The sequence below is a fragment of the Elephas maximus genome, chromosome 18 (genome assembly GCF_024166365.1).
Source record: "Elephas maximus indicus isolate mEleMax1 chromosome 18, mEleMax1 primary haplotype, whole genome shotgun sequence".
Taxonomy (NCBI): domain Eukaryota; kingdom Metazoa; phylum Chordata; class Mammalia; order Proboscidea; family Elephantidae; genus Elephas; species Elephas maximus.
The window spans coordinates 53806876-53834057 of NC_064836.1; the positions used below are offsets into that span (position 1 = coordinate 53806876).

The 27182-nt window shown below is 35.5% G+C and overlaps 1 protein-coding gene across 1 annotated transcript in view; it reads right to left on the bottom strand.

Annotated features, from left to right (window-relative positions):
- GBE1 (1,4-alpha-glucan branching enzyme 1) overlaps nt 1-27182 on the bottom strand; it is a 308909-nt gene that overhangs the window by 166538 nt on the left and 115189 nt on the right. The window lies entirely within an intron of this gene.

Below are 27182 nucleotides of genomic sequence, written 5' to 3' on the forward strand. Positions count from 1 at the left end.
TTATAGCAGTTCTAGAAAACCAATATGCCCATGAAGGAAAACTGAAGGCAAATACTTTTCTAAGAATAGAATTGAATGTACTTAATTTAGTTAAACTCCATCAGGGCCAGAAAAGAGTTAAAATGTACAATTATCTTTACGAGTAGTCTAAATAATACATTTTATCTCTTATTAACCTCTTACCCCCAAAAGGTAGATAAACATGCACCAAGTCATCTTCATGACCTTCACTAAACAAGTTAAGTCTCCTAGACAATTCCCAACAGGAGCAAATTTCTTCAGAGTAAATGCTACTGTGTTCCAGAACTGGTAGGACAGCCTTCAAAAATGTGAATTTCTAATCATGTTTTTACTGCTAACTTCTCCTGACTTAATTATTTTCAGAGATTAAACAAAAAGAACCATCCCTTACGTGATTCAAATAGGTTCTAAATTTACCATAGGGAAAAACTAAGGGGCTATTTTTCAACCCATGACCTGATAAATCTGCTCCATTAGACAGAGATGAGACTATTTAAATAAATAGATGATCAGTTGGCTAAAAAAAAAAGCTTATTGAAGAAAAGGCATTCTGAATTTTCTAATTAAGTAACATGAAAACACGTATGATATTATAAGGTATTTCATTTGGAAGTGTGAACTTATATTTCAGTCAATAAGGGAAGAAAACAATGAAATCATCAAGGAACTTTTCTAATAAGGCTCAAAGATATGAATAACCCCCTGGTGGATAACTGTCTATAAATCTAATAAAATTGATAGATAAAAATGCATTGAATAGGGCTATAATTGACATCATCATTGTTTATTCATTGAGCCTACTCTGAGTAACAAATGAATAATATCTCTGATATCTTGATTTTTTTTTTTAATTTTCTGTTAATTTTATCTGGATACTAAACATAATACATTTTTAGAGATCTCCGTCTTTGTTTCATAATGTAATTTATAATCTTCAATTAACCAAATAACCTTGCACAAGCTATGTGCATATAAGATCATAAGAAAATTAATTATCACATCCTTGTGATGCCCTTTACATCTATAATTTTCAGGGATTGAGAAGGGTAGAATAGAGTTTAAATGATTAGATTAAACCTCTTGAGCACTTAGATGTTATCCAGTACCGGACACTATACAAAAGAAAAGGCAATACCTTTGTTAGTAGCTTAACTAAAGAAAAGATAGCAATCAGTTGAATTTTGAAAGCAATAATCTATCAAAGCATTTCCATTGGCTCCCATTATTTTAGCTATGTATGGAATTTCTTATTTAAAAACATGCTATCATTATTCAAGTTTTTTTTTCCTTCAATAAGACAAAATTAACCATTCTAAGATTGACTCCAATAACTTCTTGAGCCAGAACAGACCAAGGATTTCTTTAACAAAAATAAATCGACTACTAAAAAACATTCCTTAAAAGCAAAGAATGAAATATTAGTTATGAAAAATAAACCTGTACCTTGATACAAACAAGTATTAGATCAAAGTATCCCCAATGTTGCAATAAAGAACCTCAGTGTATAGAAGAGTAAAAGACTATTTTTGAGGTATAATACTTACAGCTGCTTTGCCTCTGATTTAACATCAACTATACAATGACATATGACAAAGGAGCCTTGGTTAAGCGCTCAGGTGCTAACCAAAAAGTCCGAGCTCGGAACCCACCAGTGGCTCTGTGGGAGAAAAGCCTGGTAATCTGCTCCCTCAAAGATTACAGCCAAGGAAACACTATGGGGCAGTCCTACTCTGTCATATAGGGTTACTATGAGTCGGAATCAACTAGACAGCACACAACAAGAACAATGTACAATTACAGACATATAAACAATCAGAGGAGAGAAGAAACTGCAAACTATTGTCTGAAGGAAATAAACGAAGATCAGTTCTTCTAAAAGCAGGTCCTTATTTACAATGATTTAGAGAGACAGATGCTCTATCTCTATAAAAAGGAGGATTATTCCAAGGTTTGCATCCCTGTTCCCCAACCTTCTAGCCTAGTTAAAATGTATTACAACTGTCTTTTCTGCCTATGCCCTTCTACTGAGGCAAATGTATAAAAAAATAAAGAAAAAACTAAGTAGAACTGATAAAGTGTTTGCTTCGTTTTAAGTACATTACCTGAACAAAAACCTTAAATAGTCAAGTCACTACAAAAGGACAAAATCCTAAGGGATTATACAAAATGTGGGAAGTAGGTATTGAAAACGATATCCCTGAGCAAGTGAAAGTAACTACTCCTAAGTGAAAAGAATAGGAACAATGCTGAGATGCTGTAATCCAGCAGAGACTGATTAGGTGTCTTAGGCTAGGAAACAAATGAATTACACATGGTATAAAAATACAGGATTCAAACTTCCAAGATACTGAAAGATCGATATAGTAATAAAAGAAAAAAGCTATGAGAAGGGGAAAAAATCAGTGAGTTTTCATTACTGAAAAAGTGTGCTTCAATGAGGCTCAACCAAGTGCAGTGAAGGCTAGAATTTTATTAAGTAAACAGTTATAATCTGGTATAATGCCAATATAAAATCTAAGGAGTATTATTAGAAGTGCTAGGGTGGAGGGAGGTGGGCAGAGGCACCATCATAAGATGAGTTAAAACTCTCTTTAAAATACCATATTAAGTATAATTTCAAAAGTCTATATGGTGATAAATTGAATCATTTGAAGAAAAGATATGACTCGTAAGTAATCACTCTAAATGTTATTGCAATAAAAGTGTAATAAAAAAGGAAATACTCTAGCCCCTAAAGAAATCTAAAGAAATTGCAGAGATTAGATGCAGAATACCTAATTCCAAAAATTACTAGATCTTTTTTTTTTTTTTGAGAAAACATATATGTTTAATACAAGTGGACACTATCATCTCCAAGAACACTGTTAATGACCATACAATAAAGAATACAGTTAATGACTAGGATAATTCTTTCCAAATACTTCAATATCTTTTATAAATTAAGGTCTTATAAAACAGATTGCAACACTATCCCTCTTGTCTCTCTTTTCTCCCACAAAAGATCTATATTTTGCCAGGTAAAGGTGGTGATGAATTGACTCGACAGCAACTAACAACAACAAAGGTGGTGATAGGTAAAGAAGACCAATAAATAAGGCTCTATCAACACTAACAGGGAAATAAGTACATTTGCCAAGAAATAAGAAAGTGATCAAAAAGACTATAATGAGAAATAGATAATGTCTATATGTGAGATGTAAAACTAAAAAAATCATTTAGATAATGTCATGGATTGAATTATGTCCTCCAGAAAATGTGTGTGTCAACTTGGTTAGGCCATGATTCCCAATATTGTGTGGATGTCTTCCATTTTGTGATCGTAATTTTATGTCAAAAGGATTAGGGTGGGATTGTAACACCACCCTTACTTAGGTCAGGGCCCTGATCCAAGGTAAAGGTAGTTTCCTTGGGGTGCGGCCTTTATCACCTTTTATCTCTCGAGAGATAAAAAGAAAGGGAAGCAACCAGAGAGTTGGGGACCTCATACCACCAAAAAAGAAGCACCAGGAGCAGAGTGCGTCCTTTGGACCCCGGGTCCCTGCACTTGATGAACTCCTTGACCACAGGAAGATTGAGGACAAGGACCTTCTTTCAAAGCCGACAGAGAGAGAAAGCCTTCCCCTGGAGCTGACGTCTTGAATTTGAGCTTTTAGCCTACTTTACTGTAAGGAAATAAATTTCTCTTTGTTAAAGCCATCCACTTGTGGTATTTCCTACTATAGCAGCACTAGATAACTAAGACAGGTAACTTCTTGTCAACTTTTTTTTTTTTTTTTTACAACATTCAAGTAGGTTCTAAAAGATGACCAAGAATTGAATGGCCCTTATAATAATGTACTGAAGGCACTGGCAATAGAGACAACGATGATGGAAAAAAGCAACGGCAAATATTGAAGTCTTCAAAATAGAGTCATTTATTTTAAACCTTCCTAGGTTAAGTGTATTTAAATATTAAATAGACGTCCCCATCTTAGATATATAGAAAACAACAGCACACAAAACCAATTTGAGCTTTGAACTCAAACTGTGACAAAGCCTTCTGGGGAAGTAGGGGGGAAACCATTGAACAATGCAGTGAAAAATACATAGACCAGGGGATTACCCACCTGACTTCTGCTGGAGGCATGGGGATTACTTAAGGGCCTACATGCAATGACCTATGACTATTTTTAAAAGAGGAGGAGAAGAAATCTGTCCGTAAGACACCCCCCCATCAGTGTCACACTGAGTCACTGGGGAAAAGTTAACCCTCTTGGCATATTAGGATGGATAAAGATGGACAGACTTAAGAGTAAGGACTTGAAAAAAATTTTTTTTTAAACTTTACATTGAAAAGGGTTAAGGATTCATGTTGACATTCAGCATACATTTAACTGTGGTATTCAATAAAAGAACTCAGCTTAAATGTAAATGTTTAAATCATAAAAAAGATTATATAGTTTGCACTTTACCATGAGAAAAAGGTTATTTCCTGCAGGCCGATTCATTATTATTTAAAGGTACACTTGGCCAAAATGCAAACACTTCTATTAAACATAACCAAAAATAAAATCCACCTAAACAGTCACAAAAGGAAATAGTCCTCCTTTTTCTGGCACAACATTAAAGTATCAAATACTAAATAAAAGCTCTTTAAAAAAAAAAAAAAAAGATGCATAATTTAGAAGAAAAAAGCATGAAAGGCTTGTATGGATAAAAAAAGAAAACATTATTTCTGAAGAAAAAAAAGTTTGCATCTTCAGTCTTTATATCATATTTAAAGTCCACCATACCCACATTGAAGGAAAAAAAAAGTAAATTATTATAAAACAAGTAAAAGATATTCCACAGTACATGAAGAAAAAGAACGTCAGTTAATACATTTAAAGTATTTCTAGAATTGATGTTCACATGAAGAAAGCAATTGGATCACCACAGACAGTCCAATTTTCTAGACACCTGCAAGTCACTTCTACAAGCACTAACACAGAGAGAGGAAAAGAATACTTTTTTATCATTCTCTTTATAAAAGGTATTATGCATTACCATGTGGCCTTAACAGAAGGAATAAAACACTTGTTGAAATTGATTTGTACAGGCTGAACTATGACATGATTGGAATATGAACATTTTCCCACCAAATTGGGTAAGGAGAATATTCCGTGTGTTTAGCAGCAGTTTTCAACCCTGAATGTGCAATGAAAACCATTGAGGATCATTTTAAAATAAAGAAGGCTGAGCCCTATTTCTAACCCCTGCCGTCACCCTACTTGCAGCCCTTGATTCTGATTCTGTGGTCTGCAGCCTGCTGTCTTAGAATTTAAAAGCTAGACCTGAGAAAGTGAAAGACAAAGTAGCTACAGGGGTCTGCATTCCAATAATAAAAGGATAGATTTTTATTAAAAGCACAATAAATTATTATAGAGGAAAGGAATCTAACTCCAGCGCACAGGGAAAATATTTTCTAAAACCTTCATAACAGTAACCCAAAACCCATTGCTGTTGAGGCGATTCCGACTCATAGCGACCCTATAGGGCAGAGCAGAATTGCCCCATGGAGTTTCCAAGGAGCACCTGGTGGATTCGAACTGCCAACATTTTGGTTAGCAGCCATAGCTCTTAATCACTATGCCATCAGGGTTCCCTGATACCAGCAAAAATATTTGCAAATGATAAAAAAGTATTTTGCTTAGAAATTTGTCTCAATTTCTTCTACTCTGAAATTTTTATTTTTTTATACATTTAGTAATAATTTACAATTCTTCAATTCTTTAGAGTCTAATCTTTCTATTTATTATTCTCAAATACTCAAAATCTAAAAATCACTTCATAAACTTAATCTCACTTAACTTATCAAAGGCACCCACGATGGCTCAGATAGTTATTCATTTGTGGTCCTGAGCATTCCCATGTATATACCATGACTGACTGATCAAAAAGTTTTCACTACACTTGGGGATGTCCTCATAAAAGTTTACAGTGAATTCATTGAACTTGTCTCTTATCCAAAAGTTCTAACCCATCAACTTTAGAAAACTTCAGAATCTTTACACTACGTAACATGTAAATCATTTTCTAAAACAATATTTATCATATCATTGTTACTTCAAATGCCCCTTATCAATATTGGTTGATTTTCTTCTAAACATGATGCTCCTAGAAATTCCATTTAAAATTTTTATTTAAAAGTTGTGATAGATATTGTCACTTCAGTCAATCTAACCACCTTCTGACTTGCTTTTCCATATTAGAGAGGATGTAAAGCTTAAAATTACATTTCTCAGACTCTCTTGCAGCTAACTTTCTGCACAGTAGAAGGCCCCGTGGAAGATCTTGAAGCACACTGGGTGGATCACATAGACGTCAATCTGTTTGCAAGCATGTGGCACAGGCATTCTGGGTCAGCTGTGACTATGATTCCAACAGGTCATAGGGGCTGAGAGGTCTCTGCAATGCTGACATCAAAATAATCTGTTGATAGGTATTTCTGCTACCTGAGTTGTTACTGTAGTATCTAAGCTTGGTCCTTCCAGAAATTCTGTAAGGTGTCTAATACCCAGGAACAGATCACGTCTACCTTAAACCAGACAGAATAAAACACACACTTAGTAATGCAATGCTTAGAATGTTATTATCTCTACAGGCACAAATAGTAGAAAACGTAAAGACAACAACTGGCATGCCAGGATTAGTTAATTCACACACTCATAATTTCTTATTTGTGCCTTCCCAGACACAATTACATACACGTCCAGATTCAGATTCTTTATGAGAATGCACAGATCCTTCAAGAAAAAGGCAAATAAAATGAAGTAAGGGAGGAAAAAGGCAAGTAGAAAATGGATCAGAGCAACACAGTTAAGAAACAACTCTAGTAGAGATTGACAATGGTGAAGAGAACTGTGAACCCTACCTAGTAAAGTAATAGTAAAGAAGAGAGGTAATGATAAAGAGACCAAGGGATAATTCTCCAGTTTGGGATCCACTGGAGAATGGGCATGTACAAGGGGAAAGTGACTGGAAAAGCCAATTCATTTCTAAGACACACTGCCCTGAGTGTTATCTGCAGTATGAATACACAAACTCTGTGTTCGGAAATCCACACCAAAGGTAGCAATGTCAGCCCCAAATCTTATTACTTTAAATGAGATATGCATGGCATATGTTAGACTGACTTGCACACAGACATAAACATAAAAGATTTTCAAAATCAAACAAATTACTTCCAGTGAGAAAGCTACCTACGAATTAATCTATTATAAGAAATTTGTTTATAACAGTACTTTCCATGTGACTTAAAGTTTATTTTCAGTCTGAAGTAGATGACATTCAGATATTTAATAATATGTGTTCATTATTTTATAAAAAAAACAACTGTTGAAGATCAGCATTTAAAAATTCAATGCAAGTACTCTAAACCACAAATAATGTTTTTAGATCAAATGGACCATTTGCTATTTCTCCATTAACACATAATTTGAATGGACTGGTACAGGAAGCACATACATTTAAGCAACATTTTCATTCAGTTTAACACATTCTGTCACTTTTATACTTTGAGAAAACCTAAGTTGTTAATGTAACAATAAATGCTAACTGAAAACCAAAATCAAACTCGTTGCCGTTGAGTTGATTCCAACTCACAGCGACTCTATAGGTCAGGGTAGAACTGGCTCAGAGGGTTTCCAAGAAGCGGCTGGTGGACCCGAACTGCCAACCTTTTAGTTAGCAGCCAAGCTCTTAACCACAGTACCACCAGGGCTCCAAATACTAACCTAGGAATACATGAAATGATGAAGTAATCAAACAACCTCAAAAACGATAAATCTTAAAAATACATATTTCAGAATGTGACGATACAAAACAAAGCAAATAATAAAATTTTGGACCATCACCTAAAATAATTATAAAAGGTAAAACACATACTCAAGAGAAAAGTTTTGGGAAAAAAACATGATTATTTAAATACATAGCAACAAAAAATACAGAAAAAAAATAGAAAGAAAAATAATAAACTGAATCATGGTTTTTGCTTCTAAACTTTTAAAATGAGAACTTATTATCAAAACATAAGACAAAATCTTTGTAATTAAACAGAACAGAGACATCTAAAGGAGCATCTGTGCTATTTTAAAAGAGCTCTGAATGACATTCTAAAAGTGCCCTTCAGTTAAACTTTTGAATTCTTTTTTTTAGGTTCATAATGAATACACTACCAAATGATACTTATTCCAAAATTCCCACTAATATCATATAAGAAATACACATTCAATTTGTTGCTTTTCGCCTGCAGTTCCATATATATAAATCTGTGCACAGACCAAGAAAGAAGATACTTATTTACTTGAAAGACTTAGAGCCAAGAGTATGACCCCCGGATACCTTTTTAACTCAGTATTGAAGTCACTCCCAAGGTTCATCCTTCAGCCAAAGATTAGACAGGTCTACAGGGCAAACAATAGCACATGTGAAGAACATGCTTCGTAGTTCAGTCATGTATGGGACTAATGGGCACACCAGCCCCAAAGCAAGGACGAGAAGATGGGAAGGGACAGGAAAACTGGACAAATGTATATGGGAACCTGATGTTGAGAAGGTGAGTGTTGACACTTCACAGGATTGGCCACTAATGTCACAAAACAATTTGTGTATTAACTCTTCAATGAGAAAGTAATTTGCTCTGTAAACTTTTACCGAAAGCACAATTTAAAAATAATGAAATTTAAAAAAATATGATAAGGCTTGTCTACACATGTAAAATAAAAAGACTTAGAGGCTGCTTGTAGACCGCAATATGAAAAAGTGCATAGTCATTTAAAAACTCTCCTATCTGATTTCTAGCTAAGAAAAAAAAAATAATAATCATTATCTGAGAACTAGAAACCATAAGAGAACCACTGATATATTTAATATCCAGAAGAAATAGTAAATTAAAACTTAAACATATTCCTACATTTAAAGTTGATTTAAATAAGCTGAAAATTAGCAAATCAAGTATGAAATTCTATAAAAAAATCAGGCTTTGAAGAAAATTCCATTTGCCACTCCATAGAAATCTAGTTACATAGGCAAGCCTCCAGCAATTAAGTTTTTTAAAAGACTAAATTTCTAAATCACTTCTAGAAAACTACCTTACATGAAGAAAATAAGATGACTTTCAGGAGACATTTTATTTCCTTGTAGTACTTCACTGTTATTTATTCCTTTTTATTCACAAGTGGCATAAGAATTAAGTGATCATTGCTTCTATACCGTCTTCTCCCTTGGAAAGATGACTGCAATTATTATAGACCAAAGTAAACAGCGAAGGTAAAGGGGGTAGGTAGAAACAAGTTGTAGAATAGTTGAGCAACAGTCAGAAGGCAGAGAAGAAGAAAGCAACAAAAATTAAAGGAAAACATAAGCTTCATTTAGTGTTACTTACATCCTATTCAGGCTGTTTTAAGATGATAAAAGTTAAAAAATAAATAAGGAATGTCATAATGAAAGACCGACATGATTAAATATATTATTACTATTACTGAATTGTTGGGCTACTCATTGAATTATACTATGAAGGTGGAATAAAACTCAACAGTTTTTTTTTTTTGTTTGTTTTTTAAGGCTTGTCTATACACATAAAACATTTGGTGGTTAAATTCCAGTATTAGAAATAAACAAGCAAAGACAATGAAATACCTGTACGAAAGTTTGCAAAAAGTATTAAAACTCAGTTCGTCAAAAGTCAAACGCAACAAAATATTTTGACATAGCACTGTCCCAGAAGGTTCTTTCAGTAGCATTCTAGAAGTAACTATAAAAAGATCTTTTGCATGTGTAGAATGGTTTTCTCCCCTATATTTTGCTTCAAATATAAAATTTTAACATATATGTTTTATGAGCATGTTGATATGATAAAACCAAAAAAACCAAACCAGTGCCATCGAGTTGATTCCAACTCATAGAGACCCTATAGCATACAAAAATAAACATGTTGGAAATACAGAGGAATCCTCGGGGAAAAATTACTTTGTGCCTAAACTGGGAGTCAAAGCAATACTCTTTTTATGGCAAATAAGGAGAAAGATGCTTTGACCTCGATTTAGAAGAACACACCAAATCTGGAATGTGAGATAGTACTGAGCCAAAGTAAGATGGAGAAAAGAAGTGGAATAAGGAGGTCCTCACATGAACAAGCTGGAAGTAGGACTGGAATGGGAGACCCAAAGAGCTGGTGGAGAATGAACAGTTTTCAAAATTAGATGGGAAAAAATAGAAAACTCCTTGGATGGGTCAAAAAAAAAGTGCCAGTACTAAGAAGAAAAATACTAAGTAGGCCCACACCTGGAAAGAGGTGGGCCTGAAACAACGAAAAGCCTTTGAAAAGACAAAGAATACAGGATTAATTTCTTCAGATGTTAAAAGTTACTTTTGACACAATTATTAATCTGAAAATTGGACTCGTGTCTTGGGAGCCAATGAAAGGTTGCTGCTCAGCTGAGAAATGTCTTCTTATAGCTTACTGTTGTTGCTCTAAGCCAAGGCCATGTTCGTGGGATAGCTTAAATTTACTGTCATCATCAACCAAATATTTACTGAAAGTGTCCACAGTGAAATCACCTATTTGCCAGGATTAATGTTTCAAGATGTACAGGTAAGTGAAGTGTTATTTTCATGTCTGACTTACAAGTTCATTTGAAAGAATAGTGAAAGTATTCACGTGAACAGATATTTGCAAAAACTACCCACTGTAATCACCAGTTCATGACATTATAGATCATTATTTCATTATTATTATAGCTTCAAACCTCTCAACATAACTGTTTGTAAATGTGACTTTTTAAGTCAGTGACTTAGAATTAATTGGCCATCACAGACTAGCAACATTTAGCATAATGATAGAGTAAATCCAGCTTAGTATAAATATGTAAATGTCAATGACATTGTTATTTATAAAAGCAACAAACAAAAGCCATTACCTCTATATTCTTCTATTTAAAGTATCTCCTTAACTTCTAATTTGTATATGAAACAAGGTATATTTTCAAAGACTTCTTTTTTAAGTCAAAGGGCCATTCACAGCTCTGTTTCATAATAATAAGAATACATATATCTGAATATGTGTGTGTATTCACAAATACTGTACTAGATTCATTTTTAGATCCATCTAGTTTCTGTAGGTTCCTGAGTGGCACAAAAGATCTGCACTTGACTACTAACCTAAAGGTGGTGGGAGTGGGATGAGGGTGCGGGATGATTCTCAGGCAGACCTAGTTTTGGGCCCCCTTGGACTTGTGCCTGGGGGCAAAGGACCTCCCCTAGCCCCCTACTCCCTATGTGTCTGGCTACATGCAGCAAGCAGGGCAGAAAGAGAAAATGTTGCTCTAAGTAATGGTAGTAATGATAAAATGTGTTGCAGTAGAGTCGATTCTGACTCATAGCAACCCTATAGGACAAAGTAGAACTGCCCCCTAGGGCTTCCAAGAAGCAACTGGTAGGTTAGAACCTTTTGGTTAGCAACTAGCTGAGCTCTTAACCACTGTGCCATCAGGGCTCCGGTGGTGATGATGGAGCCCCAATTTTAATACTTCACAAAAGTATAAGATTATTATAAAATTACTTTACCTGGTAAAAGAAACAGACTTGTGACAAACTTGCCACTGGTTCAAGGGATCTGCCTCTTTCCTCAACAGTGTTTGGACTGAACAGACCCAGCAAATCCCCACCTCCAGCCTCTGACAATCCTCCAACTTCTTTCTCCAGGCACAAACTCCAGGACCATCTTCTTGGCCATTCTGTTTCCAGGACCAGCTAACACCGTTTTTTGTTGTTGTTGTTTTGTGGTTACACCTAATTGCTGACCATACATAAACTCCCATATAAGGATTATTCCACGGAAGTAAGGCGCTGTTAACCACCTAGTCAATCTGCATCTGTGGGCCTCCTACACCTACCTCTCTCTGGGCTTTTACTTTGACCTCCACCGTGGGGCTTTGGAAGGCGTGGGCCACTTCCACGGGTTGGCTAAGAAGAAACACAAGGTGCTCAGCATCTCTTGAAATTGCAAAACCAGTGCAGAGGCCAAGCCCTCTTCCAGGATTTGCAGAAGCGGTTCCAAGATGAGTGAGGTGGAATGCTGGATACCATGAAAGCTGCCATGGCCCTGAAGAGCCTGAACCAGGCCCTTTAGGATCTGCATGTCATGGGTTCTACCCACAAAGACCCCCATCTCTGTGACTTTCTAGAGAGGAGGTGAAACTCAAGAAGATGTGCCACCACCTGACCAACCTCCTCGGGCTGGCCATTCCCTCGCCGGGCTGAGCAAGGATCTCTTTGACAGGCTCACTATCAAGCGTGAGGATGACTAGAAACCTCCAGAGCCCAGCAACCTTTGAGAGCCCCTCTGCATTCCCCTGACATCAAGCTTCTGCCTGAGTATCTCTCCAGCCATGAGGCAGTTTTTAGCCACCCTGGAGCCCCTTCCCATGAGCCCTGGTGGCATCGTGGCTAAGAGCTGGGCTGCTAAGCAAAAGACCAGCAGTTCAAATCCACTAGCTGTTCCTTGGAAATCCTATGGGAGAGTTCTACTCTGTCCTACAGGGTTGCTGTGAGTCATACTTGACTCATCCTGATGGGTTTTGGTGCCCTCTCCCAAGCCATGGACCAAGTGGAAACAATAAGGATTCTTTTTGCAGCACAAAGAAAAAAAGAAAAGAGGCATGTATGAATAAAACTTAACTCTATCAATAAGATTTTCTTTCTTTCTACAATAGTCATTTATGCCAAATAACGCCTGGTCACAGCAGATATTTGTTTCTAGTTTGCAGGCATGTTCCATTACTGTGGGTGTGCACAAGCGCTGGTGGTGCAGTGGTTAAGAGCTATAGCTGCTAACCAAAAGGTCAGCAGTTTGAATCCACCGGCCACTACTTGGAAACCCTATAGGGCAATTCTACTCTGACCTGCAGGGTTGCTATGAGTCGGAATCGACTCCAAGGCAATGGGTTTGGTTGGGGTTTTGGTAGTCAGGTCAAGTAATGTCAAATAATACTGTATCTTTTGAGATTTTCATGATATATTAAGTATAAAAAAAGTAAATTGGAGACAAATACGTATACTCACATTTTTATGACAATTCAAAAGTCTATAAATACAGAGATACAGAGAGACAAGGAGAAACCGAGACAGCAGAAGGTTTATAAATGCCTAGAGACAGATCAAGAAGAATATTCACAAATACGATCAAGAAGGGATGGTAGGGGGATGGCTGGGTGAAGATTATAAGAAGGGCTACTTTGCTGTTTCTTCCTACATTTCTTAATTGCTTAAATTTGTGTGTTTTGTTTTCAACAGACATTATCAATCATGTTTAATAATTTAAAAAACTAAAACATATGTTAAATGACCTATAGTTTTACAGAAGGCTAAGGAAACATGTGTATGTGTGTATACACATATGTATGTTTAACTTTTTATTAATGTTATAAAAGTCCAAAGGAAAATTATTCAAGAGGTCAATATCTGGATGTTCAATTACCCAAACTTAAAGATTTAAAAAAAAAAAAGAACCATTTAATTTCCATCCAAATGTCATACCCTGGCTTTCCAAAAGAGGGAGCTATAACTCCACTGCCCAAAGGGATCATTTCACACACAAATGATATCTTCAAACACACAATTTATTGAGTTACTGAAATAAAATGATTTTAAGGAAAAAAACTTTAAATTGTATGCTTACTTTAGCCTTATTTTAATTACCTAAAGAGCACAGCTAAATCTATGAAAAATATCACAATCTACAATAATAAGATGGAAGCTGCTCCAACTCTTTTACGGAGCTCTCAATTGTAGAATAAAAATATGACAGAAGTCTTGGGTTTAGGCTTTCAAATTCATAGATTCAGAAACCGTAGATGTTATGATTATTAAATATTATAGTTTTTGATTATGATTTGACAATTAAGAGTCAGTACTGGTCAAAAGAATTAGAAACAGAATGTTACCTATTTCTTGAACTGATTATTAAAAATATGACTATTGTATTTGTATGTGTGTGTTTCCTTCTAAAAACAATGTTCACAAAACTTATTTCATAAATCAATTCAAACCTTAAAAAGTGTATTGTACCTTTCAGAAAAAAAAAAAAAAAAGAAACTGACTTATTTTATAAATTAAAAAAAAAAAAAGGAAAGAAAATTAACCAGTGAAGTAAATGGCTCAAAACAAAAGAAACATTTGAGCTATATAGAGCATTATAGCCCAAAGAAGACAAATTGACAATCGAAGAAGGGAAATCAACATCAATCACCAGAAATTAATTCAATTTGATAAAAGCATTGAAACCACTATCTGGAAAAGTACAGTCAAAAAGAATGTGAAATTGTTACTAGTTACACACATACACACACACACATTTAAATATAAGTAAGCAAAAACAAATGAAAAACAGGACACCTATTTATTCAGGATGCTGTTTACGAACTTTTTATCCATTTTCTATGTAATTACAGTTAAAAATAGATTGTTTGTTTCTCTTAATCAGCATGTGGGCAAATCACCAAGTTTCCACACATTTAAAATGGAGTTTCAGCTAGTTGATTACTACAGCTCTCTCAGCTTCAGCATAGATTCAGTGCATTGCAGAGGACAGGGTAAAAGGTAAGCACCTACTGTTTCTGCTACTTATGACATTGGACAAGGTATTAATCTAGTCAGGATTATTTTTTCAGCTAAAAACGGGAATGATTCTAGTGTCTATACCTCATAGTACTGTTAAGAAATGGTTAAATCAGAACAAGCATTAAAAAAAAAAAATAAGCAACTAAAATGCTTAACATAGTACCTTTAATATAGTGAATAATAAAAATAATATTTTTCAATCTAACCTAAAATTCTCTGACAGTATCCAAGTAAGACCACCCATAGTCTTGAGATACACAGCAAATAAAAACATCTCTGCAGAGCACTTTTTCTTATTTATACATTAAGCAATTACTGATAATGTATTTTGTGATACATGCTCTGTAAGCTCAGACTTTACTGTCATGAAGAGGTGTGTGATCTTGGGAAAATTATAACTTCCCCGAATTGCAGTTTTCAACGAAGGTGATCTCTAAGCTTCCCTCTCGTTTGCAAGCTCCAGGATTCTCATTACAAAGAAAAAAAAGTATGTGTGTGTGCATATACACACATTTGAGTACAAGATAATATGAATTTAAAAAACAGCATATTTAAATTCCGAGGCCATGTGAAATACATGTTTAATCATTATTCAGTAGTATTTTAATAATGAAAGGAATTTTAAGACAGTTTTAAAAAGGGAATGAATTAGAAAGGCAGAAAGTAGAAAATTAGACCTTCTAGGAGGTGAATGGAATGAAGTAACTATCAAAAAAAAAAAAAAAATGCCATCGAGTCAATTCTAACTCATAGTGACCTTACAAGACAGAACAAAACTGCCCCACAGGGTTTCAAGGCTGTAAGCTTTATGAAGAGAGACTGCCACATCTTTTTCCCTTGGAGAGGCTGGTGGATTTGAACTTTGATTAGCAGCCGAGAGCTTAACTGTTGTGCCACCGGGACTCCTTGAAGTAGACATAAGACAAACAGAGGTAGAAATAAACAAATCAAGGGGGAATAATAAGACTTGATTCTAGAGGATTACAGGGAAGGGAAGCTCCAGATAGGAAACTGGTGTGTTAAACAGATGAAAGCAAAAAAAAAGATGAAGAAAATAGCAATACCACACTGAGGAGTTTAGAATTAAGCAACAACTAAGGTGTCAAACACGAGATCCTTGAGCAACAAGACAGGATAAAAATAATAGACACAGATTGTTAGATAATTTTCAGGCTATAAAAGAAGCTTCACAAAGCAGGGCACATAAATAGAACAAATAAATGAGAAAACAAGATGTAAAATTCAAACAGCTAATCACTAATGATCAACTAAGAACCCAAAACATCTGACCCCTTGCCCAATGTTATATCGGTAAAGCCAGTAGTTACAAACCTAGTCCTGCATCAAAATCCTGAGAAGCTGTTTAAATATACAAAGACCGCTCCTCCTGTAATGGTGAGACAGAGTTCTTTGAAAACCACTGTCTCATTAGAACACACAGCCTTCTCACAAGGAGCACGATGTTCAAAACATGCATCGATCATTAAGGTGCCCTGCAGTGGAAAGAGGAAACCACTAGAGTAATCCAGACAAGAGGTGAATGTGAAATGAAAAGAACAACATCCAAGAAACACTACAGAGGCAGAATCTGCTAAATGTATTGACTGATTGCATGTGACGGTAATGGAAAGACAATACGTAAAAGAACCACAAGTGTACAAATTTAGGAAAGCAAGAGGATGGCAGACCCTTCGACGGTACTAAGTTGGAAGGGTAGGCCAGCTCACAGGTAAGAGAACAAGCTTGTTTCTTCATACCAGATGACAACTGCAAGCCTGAATCTCACCAGGTTTATTCCTCTTAAATTCATACATATAGCTGGAAGATGTCATGTGTTTTGTTTTGTTTTGCCATATGTTCAGATAACTTTTTCATTTAAATTAAACAGCTTTAAAATTTCAGGTGATTTATGAATGACTTTATTTTGTATTTATGTATAGTTTTACCCACTTTTTACCCCACAAGCCCAGATGAACACAACCTGCTAAAGCCCATAGCTAACAAGTTAAAACTATATGGATTTCATCATTTTCTCTTCTAGAAATAAACATCTTATTTTAAACTAATTAGTCTAGCAAAAGAGAATCATCTAATAAGTCTAAACAATATAAGTGCTTATTTTCCAACATTTGGTACTTTTAGTCTAACTTATCTCTCATGCAAGCCTAACAGAAGCCCTCTCATCTTAAAATATATAAAAATATATATATATATACACACATATATATAATTAATACACAAGTTTTTTTATAAAGCACTTTGTTTCGGTAACATGAACCTTTAGCAATACACAATATAATTCATGTTTGTGATTACCCTTTAATAAGGCTGAAACATATAAAAGGTATGGGTCCTTTAAATTCCTTGTATAGTCCATTCTCAATACACATTACCCTAGGAAACTTGCTTTATTTGCATATTATTTACAAATTATGATCAGTTAAAATAAATACGGTCATAGTGTTTTTATATTTTTTGGCATATTCCAGGGTAATGTTCTCAATAGTTAAATAAAACATAAGATAAGCACACTAAATGGTCAGTCACTACATAGGTAGTAAGTTTCAGGAGATAAACACAGGGTCTGGCAGATGGTTCTTGTGACTTCTTAGAGGTCACTGAAAAGACTAAAGGAATTGTCTTCCCTGAAATATGAAAGATGCACTTGGATACTGGGTGGACAAAATAGTGTGTGCAGTATGTGAACAGTTTCCAAGTACACTCCAGTGCTCACTGTTGTAATGCATTCGCGATGATATGAGTTTTCACATTGATTACATCGTATTGATTATTCACACCCAGCCCTTGTATTTGATTAGGCTCAAGACAACTAGCTTTTCTCATTTCCAATAGCTCCTTCCTTCATTAAGAATTCTCTGTGCATCTTCGTTGTGGTCGTTTTGCTTTAGCCCCACAATCTCCTTGATCTCTCTCATAATATTTCATTAAGATGTCTGTTAAAGCTGTACAGAGATTTTAAACATAGTTCTGAGATTCTTGAAACATAAACTTTGGATTAAGAAACTGAATGCTCAAAACTACATAAAATTATTTGCATAAGTAAGAGCTGGGCAAAGCACACAGTTTCTATAAATACTCCTATGAATTCTCAGTCACTGGTGGGAGTCATCCCATAAACACCACACCAGCTGACTTTTAGGAAAACTGAGCATTTTGTAGGGAGAGAGATAATGCTGCTTTGTAGACAATCATCAGAAATTGTCTTATTACACAAATTTATAAAATATTTGGTCTGTACTCATACGGCCTACAAAGATATACATTCAGGGCATAATATAAATGGTCTCTGGGTATATCCATGGGGGGAGAAAAAAGCTAACATTTACAGAGCATTACCTAGGTACCTGGCATTGTGTTAAATGCTTTAACTCTCTCATGGACTCTATGGAGTAAGTACTATAATTATCCCCACTTTTAGATGAAGCAACTCAGGTAACAGAATGACTTGCCAAGGTCACACCATTACCAATGTCAAGTGAATGCAAGCAGTCTGGCTGGAGTCCATGCTCATATACATTTTGCTATTACCACTACTCAAAAAACATGGAGATACGTGTCCTCTGAAATGTACACAGTATTGGCAAAGTCATCTCTAAGACAGAGTGCACATGGGTAATACTATGACCCATGGTATCAAGTATATATTAGGCAATTAGGTGAGACATGGTGTTGTACTCAATATTACTACTGGACAGTAAACTCCAAGGAGATGCTTTGCTCTTCCAGATGTATTGTGGGAGAATAAAATTTTAAATACTGGAAAATGTACCTTGAGAAAATAAAAACAATCATTATAGTTCTTATTTATAATAAATGTAAAAAAAAAATCATAAAATTGAATGCCACTCCTGTATTTCTTTATTACTCAAAATCTATTAGTTATTATTTTTTACAACGAAAATTGGAAAAGAGTCAAAGGGCTCACTCAGATAAGTAACTTGCTCAAAGCCATAAAACAAATGATAAATAATGAGTTGACATATTCCAAAGCCTTTTTTTCTAATTCACCATACAAATAATTTGTCATGATATCTAGCTAACGAGATGGTCGATGGATTCCAAAATTAGCAAACATGGGTTTAGGTTATTTAAACTTCTCTGATGCATTGACTTAAAGAAAAATGCTGTAGAAGGACTTCTACATTGGCTTAATATAAAGGGAATATATGAATTCATATAACCTAAGCTTGTAGTGGAGAGAGGGGCTGGGCAAGGTCTCTGTGACTTTAAGGAGCTCTGTAATTGTGACGGTATAGGTTTCACTGGTATGCGTTACCTGATGTGGGGAAGTAAAATATCATACTTTATGTAGTAAGAAAGCAGGCAACCAGTAGTAAATTTTCCTGTCCTGAGGTAACCTCTCTGTTCATGAAAATAAAGTATCAAATTTTGCTTAAGCATCCCTGCATTGTTGTTGGTGCTGCTACTCAATTCCAACTCATATCTACCTTATCCATAACAGAAGGAAACGTTGCGGGTCCTATGACATCCTTACAATCATTGCTTTGTGTGAGTCTGTTGTTGCAGCCACTGTGTCAATTCATCTCATTGAAGGTCTCCCTCTTTTTTTCTGACCCTCTACTTTAACAAGCATGATATCCTTTTCCAGGGATTGGTCCCTCTTGATAAATTCAAGCCCTTCATTGCACCTGGCCCAAATTCCTCATTATTATACTGAAAAGAGTTGTATATAACTAACCAAAATAACACCATAATAATTTTGCAATTACAAATTATTTTAAAAATCTATAAATTGAGATATATAAATCTATGAATTACAAAAATTAAAATCTACAAATTAAAAAAAAAGAGAGAGAGAGAGAAGTATATTACTGGCTACCAGGGGTGGGAAGGAGGGTAAAGGAGAGAATTTTTGCTTATGGAGCATTGACTTTCTGTTTATGGTGATGGAAAATTCACACTGATTAAGTGTAATGGTTGCACGGCAGATAACTTAATTGATGTCAATAAGTTGCACATCTATAAAAAGTTGAATTGGCAAATATTTTGAGATACATGCTTTTACCAAAGAAAAAAAGGGCAGCTGCTGAGGCTGCTTACATACAAGCAAACACTTCATGAGATTTGATTTCTTGATTTGCAAGTTCAGGTTTAGGAATTTGGTTTTATGAGGCATCCCAATTAATTGCCCTAAATAATGGGTGTAGTGCTTCTATTCTATCTCCTAGATCGTTTTGTAGTGCCTAGGGTCTTTTAAAGCTTGCAAGCGGCCATCCAAGACACAACAATTGGTCTCTATTCACTTGCAGCAACAGAAGAAGAGTCAGGAACTGGAGGAAGAAATAGAATGTGTGGCTAACTGCTTCCATGAATAACTGCCTCCTTATAGGGTCGCTATGAGTCGGAATCGACTGGACAGAAGTGGTGAGTTTGCCGTAAGACTATTAGAACTGGATGGTGCCCAGCTACTACTACTTAACATTTTTAATAAAAGATTCTATAGAAGAATTCTGATCAAAAAGGGTAAAAATGAGAAACAGAACTTCAAATTCTTATGGAATCCAGACTTTCTAGAGCTAGGCTAGATGAACTCCTGAAACTATTGCCCTGAGATAATCTTTAAATTTTAAAACTTAAACCAAACATATCCCCTGAATTCTTTTTTAAACCAAACAATAATTTAGCTTAATTAGTAATGAATGTCTGCCTTGAGTATTGTGCTCTTTTAAAGAACTATCTATATGAGATCAAATTGAGAACAGCAGCTTGAAAGGTTATATAAGAAACTTAGGGGGCAATGAGTTTAGGTTAATGGGAGAGGAACAATTCAGAACAGGAGGGTGAGAATGGCTGGATGACTTGAAAATGTAATTTATGTCACTGAATTTTACATGTAGAAAACGATGAATTAGTGTATCTTCTACATATATTTTCAACAACAAAAAAACAAAATATATTATTTTTTTTAAGTAAAGAAAGAAAAATACATCAACTTTTTAGAAAGATTCCTGTTTTCTAGAGCATCATCATCTTTGGTATGTGCTAAACCACAGTAAAGCATAACAGAGTTCTTTACAGCAATGGTTCTCAAGGTGTGGTGCCTGCAGGAGCAGTAACAGCATCACCTGAGAACTTGTGAAAATGTGAATTCTCAGGCTTTACCTCAGATATACTAAATCAGAAAATCTGGGTTAAGTGTATTAACAAGGCTTCCAGGTAAATCTCATTCATGCTAAAGTACCACTGCTTTAAGGTACTGTCACACAGGTTTTTGTAGACATGTATACAGATGCTTTGGATGTAGGGAATGGAGAGAGTTCATGAGTAAAGACAACGTCTACAGTATGATCATCACGATGGAGGGACTCAGCTGGGAGGTGAGCAAGACCACTAAAGCAGAGCAGGTCAACGGACTCAGAGACCACAGTGACAGAAGGCCTCCAACATGAATACTGAAATCATCAAGAATTATTGCTTTTAATATTCTTTCAAGGATACATGTGAAATAACTTAAGGCCCATTCCTCCTCCCCATATTTTTTTTTATGATTTTGCCCTAAAATATCTTTTATAAGAGAAATTTTGAGAATATAATTCTTATTTTAATAAGATTCCATTTATTAAAGTTTGACTTAAAATATTTAAATTCAAACTTAACTATTCCAAAAAAGCCTCCTTTCTAAAGCCCTTTTTAACTGTATTAAATAAAATGCTCCTTTCATAAATTATTATAACTTTACAGATAAATGCTAGCTTCCACCCTTTCTCAAAAAAAAAAAAAAAAAGAAGCATTAAATATATTTTTTAAAAAAGGTCCTCACCAAACTAAAAAAAAAAAAAAAATGAATTAGGGCCAATATCTATACAGATATAGTAAAAAACGAAGAGGAATCACTCTTCTTACTCTTTTTGAACCCTAATTTAAACGTTAGGTATCTCAAATGTATTCATCCAGCTCTCCTATGCATTCTCTCTTACAGAGGCTGTTGAGTTACATGCTCAATTTTGCTATTCAGTAAAACCTTAACCATCACAGCCTGGATGCTGTCAGTTGCAGATCCCTGCCCAGTCTGCTTTAGCATCCCATATTCCTATATTTACATGCAGTGCTTTCATTAGAATTCTACTCTTATTTTCTGCAGAAATTGTTGTCAAACTAAAAATGGCATTAAGATTGTCATTTCATGATAATTTGGACATTCTTCAAAAAATGGCAAAATTCAAGCCTCACATTATAACATGTATTGAGTTCCAGATTTCTTTAGGGTTTTACTTTCATTTTATTTGTTTAATGCTGGAGTGTGCAGTGATCTAAAGTATGGTATTTTGATAATTGTTAATAATACTAGCTATATGGTTGAGTGCATATTATTAATAATATCAACTATATCCTTCAATTGGCTTTTTATTACTAACAGGAACAGCACATTTTTTTTCCAAATTATAATGAAATAACTTATATCAGTGTTAAAACAATATGTTTCTTTAGGATAGAAACAAAATAAGGACACACTATTTACAATTGATCAGAAAACTATAAAAAAAAATACAAGTTTCTGGCAGAACTTTAATTCTATTTCCTTAAAAAGCTCTTTTTCAATGGCTATGAGCGTAAAGGCTAATTATATCTTAAAATCAAACCTTCATTTTTTCCCCTTAAATAAGGCAGAGGCTGCTGAATTTTAGCTGGGCATCACTCCTTGAAGTTAGGATGGCTAACGTGACTAAGATCTGGCCAAAAGTGTATGTACAGAAATTACGTGTTCACATTCTTAAAAGGGAGGACCTCGGCTTTGCTTTCCTCTTTCCCTATTATGAGTATTGCTCATCATGAGGATAACACCATTGGTGGTAGAAAACCAATGAGATTTGATGAGCTTTATTTGAATATGTACATGGAACAGACCCAGCCTATCCACAGAGTGCCTAATAACCAGAACTTTTACTTCAGAAAGAAACAAACCATCTCTCTTGTTTAAGACACTATTATATTAGCCTTTAACAAAGAACATAACCAATATCTTACCAATACGATGACTAAGAAAGTTAATTATTACATACTGGAACTATCTTAATAAAGAGCAACAAACTTGGAAAGTCGACCAAGTGTGTCCCTGGGTCAGCAAAACACATTATATACCAAATATAAGGAGCACCGGCATCCAGTGTCTTATATCAAGATACACCTAACCTGGTTCACCTCGCCCCTCACTTGGTTTTCTCAAACACATTCGTTACTGACCTCTCCACCCATCCTCAGGTGAGCCACACCAACTTTATAAACATTTTGTTTTCTTTCAGCTTCTATCATAGGCTTTGATTATGGATGCTAATTTAGTCTCTTACTTCCTTGACTCTGTAATGCCACTGATGTCCCTTCAAGTACCATGTCTGGTCTTGCCTAGCCCCTAGGATCTCCCTTTACAAATACTGCCCTTTCAGCAGCTCCCAATCTGGCAGGTTTGACAGCAGAGGCAGGACATGGATGTATTTTCACACTAGGCCTTGGGGTTACTCTAGATTTGAGAAGTAAAATCCCTCTTGCTTTGTAATGCTATGGTGTACATGTTGTTATTGTTAGCTGCCATCAAGTAGGCCCCAACTCATGGCAACCCCACACACAACAGAACAAAATGCTGTCCAGTCTTACGCCATCCCCATGATCTGTTGTGAATCAGATAATGTTCCATTGCAATCCGCAGGGTGTTCACTGGCTGATTTTCAGAGGTAGTTTGCCATGCCTTTCTTCCTAGTCCATCTTAGTCTGCAAGCTCCGCTGAAACCTGTTAAGCATCAGAGCAACATGCAAGCTTCTACTGACAGACGGATGATGGCTGTGCAAGAGGTACATTGGTCAAGAATCGAACCCAGGTCTCCCACATGGGAGGTGAATCCTACCACTGAACCACCAGTGCTTCATCTTGGCTTACATGGCTGCCTTACAAAAAAAAAAAAAAATCCACGGTGACTAGCAATATCATGAGATCAAGCCATGATCAGTTTGTGTGCATAGCTTCTTTATAATCCCCTCTCACATTGCTGTGACATACATATTTTCTAGTAAGGAATCCATCAAATACCTAACTTGTAACATAGATATATGTGTATGCATACATAAACATAGGCATATATAAAAACAAACCCACTGCCATCAAGTTGACTCCAACTCATGGCGACCCTGTAGGACAGGGTAGAACTGCCCTATAGGGTTTCCAAGGAGCAGCCGGTGGATTCAAACTGCTAACCATTTGCTTAGTAGCCGTAGCTCTTAACCACTACACCACCAGGGCTCCCAAGCATAAATATACACATATATATATTACTTATAGCTTCTCTTTTATTGAATATTTCTAACAATTAAAAGATATTAGATGATTCACATGGGTTCTCTAAAGTTATTCCTGTCATTGTCATTTGCCCATAGGAAAACATGTATAAACACATTAAATTTTGAAAAGGTTTATTATTTTAGCTAAGAGCTATAATAATACAGGTAGTGTTTTTAAATATAGTTATCAGGCAGTCACAGGACTTGTACTTAACCTAACAAATTATAGCAACATACCATAGTGGTGAAGAACACAACCTCTGGAGCTAGATACCCTGGGTTTGAACCCCACCTCTACCAATAATCAGCTACCTATGTGATGGTGAACAAGTTATGTAATATTTCTGTGTCCCAGTTTGCTCATCTGCAAAATTGGGATAATGACGATAGGACCTATCTGATAGGGCTGCAATGAAAATTAAATGAGTTAATTTTCACAAAATGTTTAAAATAGCATCTGGCACATAATAAGTGCTATCCGATAAATAAAAGAAAGAAAGAAATTGCTTAACGAGGAACAAACCTTATTTAAGCCTGGTTTGGCTCTAAATTTTGGATATTCAACCACTGCACATTTGAATTTAATTACAAAATAATTATTTTACAAATGGCACCTTTAGAGAAAAAAGAAAGCAGGGGTGGAGGGAAGCAGGGGAAAGGAAAGAATCAACTAGTGTGTGGTTTTATTTTTTCCCTCCTTCTCGTCTCTGAAGGTGACCCTTTCGGAAAAATGTTACATTATTTGTTCCCTGAGCTGTGTATGATTAGTTTCTTCATCGTACACAGACAAATTAGGAAGGCTGCTATGGTGCCCAGAAATCATCTGCTAAACAAAGTCAAAATTAATGATAAAGTTGAGTTCCCTTTCTGTTTGATTTTCATCTATCCGTACTCAATAATAAATGAGCTATCACAGAAAGCTACCCATTAGCTGCTAATTCATAATGACTTCAGAACGCAATCCCTATACTACCATTGATATATTGATATCTCACTGACAACTCCTACTCTCTGCAGGGCTTTAGCTGAAAATGAAAAGGGAAAACAAAACTACGTAATACAAGCTGCTTTTCATTCTCAGCCTTGTCATCAAAAAAAAAAAAAAAAACTCCAAGGCACAGAAATCAGGTTTAATATAAAGAAGTTGGCATAAGGTTTTAGCTACATATTTAAAATAGGCAACTGGACTTTTTTTTTTTTTCACATAATTCAGTAAAACAAACATAGATGTAATAACAGTATAGCCCATATTCTATTTCATCGCACTGAATGTGAATACTCTTCAAAGTTTGAGAAAGTTTTCAGTGAGGAAGATGCCTAGAACAGAGATGTTTGGATGGAGCAGACAAAAATAACACCTAATTATTAATCTGGGATGAGACTGACATCATCCCAATATTGGGTTTTTCTCGCTTCATAATAGCTAAATGATTAAACATTCTGACCTCTGGATCATCTCATAGTAAGTCTATTTTGTAGTCTTCTAACTAACTGGTTTTGAGCTATTTAAAAAAAAAAAAAGGCACCGCCCATTCATATATAATCAATTTAAAGAAATATTAAAACAAACGTGTGTCTCGATTTGAAGTAATTTCAAGCCCTTACCTACAAATTTACATATATTTAATTTATATTCTTCTTACTTACAAAAATGACAGCTTACAATAAATACATATAATAATTTAAAAATAAAGTGAAAAAGAGAACTCAGCAATTACAGTGAAAATGGTGAGACGGACTGGAAGGTGAGAAGGCAGGGAGATGAGATAATAGCATAGGATTCTGGGGAAAGATGACTGTGGCAGTTGTACGATACATTTAATTTTAAGTTTTCTGACAGACAAGGTAAAAGGAGAACGATGAGATAAAAATAAGGCAAACTTTTTTCTAAGACTGCGTTGTAAAAACGGTGACTCACAAGGATGTTTGTAAAACAAGTAACAGAAAATGCTAAGGCCTCATTAAAAAAAGCTGTTGCTTCAAGACCAGTATCTGTTTTTCATTTTTACCTTACTCTGATGCCAAGAAGACTCCTTCTATAAATAGTATATGGATTGGACTAAGACCCCTAAGGAAACCCTGGTGGTGCAGTGGTCAAGAGCTACGGCTGCCAACCAAAAAGGTCCGCAGTTTGAATCCACCAAGTGCTCCTTGGAAACCTTATGGGGCAGTTCTCTCTGTCCTATAGGGTCACCATGAGTCGAAATTGACTCGATGGCAACAGCTTTGATTTTTTTTTTTTTTTGGTTTTCAGACCCCTAAAGAGCCCGGATGGTGCAGTGGTTAAGAGCTCAGCTGCTAACCAAAAGGTGAGCAGTTCGAATCTACTGATCGCTCCTTGGAAACTCTATGGGGCAGTTCTACTCTGTCCTACAGGGTCACTATGAGTTGGAATTGACTTGACGGCAACAGTTTTTGTTTTTTGCTTTTTTTTTTTTATTTAAGACTCCTAAACTCAAAGAACATAATTAAAAATCATTAGAATACAACTTTGTACATTTCTTTCACTTTTTGTATACATATAATCCACTGCCGTCGAGTCGATTCCGACTCTATACCTATGCAAAAATGCATCCAGTAGTGACAAACGGTCTTCAGTAGTCAACATTTCCAACAGTGACCTCCTATTCATGCAGTCAATTAGCATTTCTTGAGTAGCTTCTATGAACCAGACACTACTAGGCCCCAGGGACACAAAGATGACCAAGACACTGTCCCTGCCCTCAAAACTTCACAGTCTAACTGGTCAATTACAGGTATAGTTTTATAGATCGTTTTATAACTTAAGTGCACATGGATTATAGTGAGTGAAGAAGAAACAAGATCTAAAGGGACTAGTGGGGGAGAGTATTTGGAAATGGGAAATGGGAGTTGAAGATTATAGATAACTTCAAAAATAAATAGCACAAGAAATCAATATTAAAGACTGGGAGCCTGCAAGACTACTAAAACAAGAGAAAGTTCTTCCATGTAAAAGGGATGTTGTCTTTGCATTTGCTGAGATATGACCAGCATAGAGTTTGAGAAAGTGCAAGTAATTCAGTATGGAAGGTATATATGATATAGACAAGGCTCGAGAGGAATCCAGGAGCTCACTCATGGAGGGCTTTGTACGATAAGACAGGGAGCGTGGAATTTATCCTACGACCAGCGTTGTCCAAACTTCTTTTAATACAGAGACACCTTCATGTAGACATGATCTTACATGGGAGCCT